Source organism: Alligator sinensis, unplaced genomic scaffold, assembly GCF_000455745.1.
Source record: "Alligator sinensis unplaced genomic scaffold, ASM45574v1 scaffold222_1, whole genome shotgun sequence".
In the NCBI taxonomy this organism is placed as follows: Eukaryota; Metazoa; Chordata; order Crocodylia; family Alligatoridae; genus Alligator; species Alligator sinensis.
This window is the reverse complement of record NW_005841912.1, coordinates 3,699,213-3,700,961: the sequence shown is the minus strand read 5'-3', so window position 1 is coordinate 3,700,961 and position 1,749 is coordinate 3,699,213. Positions and strand designations below refer to the sequence as shown.

Below are 1,749 nucleotides of genomic sequence, written 5' to 3'. Positions count from 1 at the left end.
TATTATGGCCTCTGGTTTGGACATGAGCACATTACATTTTCTGCTGATGAGATTTTCAAAAGCAGATGCAGTTGGGTCTGACTTTGTTCGCCATTCTTCTTGAAGAATAATGTCTGCATTCAAAAGCTTGTCTAACTCTGCCAACTATGCAATTGATCCAATAATAGGTATCACCCTAATAAATCCTTTTCTTTCACACACTTCCTTATTTAGTGGTGAAGTCAATGGTAAAACACTGATTGACCTTGATAGTTAGACCAAAGCTAAATGATTTTGAAAAAATCTAACCCTGTATTTTTTATATAATCATTCTTTTGGGGAGAATCTGAGGTGTGAAAAATCAGCATTTCCCCCCCCAAGATATTTGTAGTTGTACGCAAATGGTCCAAGCACTCTTATTTATGAGTTATGCTAATGTGGCACTTACTAGCAAATGCAGTTTTAAAAAAAGAAAGACCTTTAAAATTCATGCCAAATTTTAAGGCAAGCCAAATGCTTAACAAAGTTCAATCAGGGTAAAAAATTGTAAGCCAATCCCTGCATTTAAAAAATGGGTAATATGTGCAGGCATTCACTGCGCATGTGGTAGCAATGAGGGGCACAACACTGCACTGTTGCCCCTGCTGTTGCCGTGTGGTCAGGGGACACCTTGCTAGGGCAGCGTGGAGCTCGCAGTGGTATGCAGCTTCCCTGTGTGCCGGGTCACACCAGCTGGGCTGCAGAGGCTCCACAGGGCAGCAGCAGGGTGGGGAGCCCAAGCCCACAGTGAGCAGCCTGCGCCCATGCTTCTGTTGTGCACAGATTTGGGAGGCATGGGTCCCCCCTGCCTCGTGGGAGTGCGTGCAGTGGCGGGGAGCTGGCTACACTGCCTGTCTGAGCCCACAGCAGGCAGTGTGGGGAGAGCTGGGCTCTGCTCCACTGCAACAGCCACTGCCTCTTGCAGAGGGGGCAGAGGGTTGTGGACCCAGGTCCCTGCCCCTGTAGCCCTGCTAGCTGGGCCCCCACTCCAGCAGGCCTGGGGGGGCAGAGGGCTGTAGATGGAGTGTGGGGGGGTGAGGGACACCAGCAGAGGTAGCAGGGGGGCTGTGTGAGTGAGTGAGGGTCCTGGACCTGTGTTCTGTGAGCTAAGGGGGCAGGGGGAGCTCTGATTTCCCATGATAGAAAACCCCAAGTCAAATACCAAAATCTATATGTATTTAGCATTTATTTTATTATAGTGATTGAGGTACTGGTAGGCTTCCAAATTGCCTTAAAATTGTAAATATATCAATAAAACATTGTGTTCAACTGATACCTTTATATATAGCAGACTTTCATTTTAATTACAGATTTTGGATTTTTTATCAGAGGATTTGTGATTTTTTTTTTTTTTTTTATCAGGGAAAAACAGGATTCCTGGTGATTCTGATTTTTGCTTCCTCGCAGCTGGTCCAGAATGAGAAGTGCTGGAGCTCCGTTTAGGAGTAATGCTATCTCATCTGGCACACATTCTTATCTAATTCCCATTTAACTGGTCGGAGTAAGAGCCCAATCCAGCAAGGACTCGCTCATAGGCTTAACTTTAAGTACACGCATTGAATAATAGTGGTCTTTATGTATACATATCCTAGACTGCATGTTACTTGTTGTTTTAATGATGGTACTCCAAGCATCCCTTTTAACTAACTGATGCCTGCAGCGTGGCAGGCATTGGCAGGTTACAGTTGCTAGCATGGCTTTTGTTTTCCTTTCCTACTCCCGACAGAAGTA

General features: G+C 45.6%; 1 protein-coding gene and 1 long non-coding RNA gene across 2 annotated transcripts in view; one reads left to right on the top strand and one right to left on the bottom strand.

Moving 5' to 3' along the window:
- SLC4A4 (solute carrier family 4 member 4) overlaps window positions 1–1,749 on the top strand; it is a 307,465-nt gene that overhangs the window by 94,802 nt on the left and 210,914 nt on the right. The window lies entirely within an intron of this gene.
- The window catches only part of LOC112549460, a 15,312-nt gene that overhangs the window by 888 nt on the left and 12,675 nt on the right, over window positions 1–1,749 (bottom strand). The window lies entirely within an intron of this gene.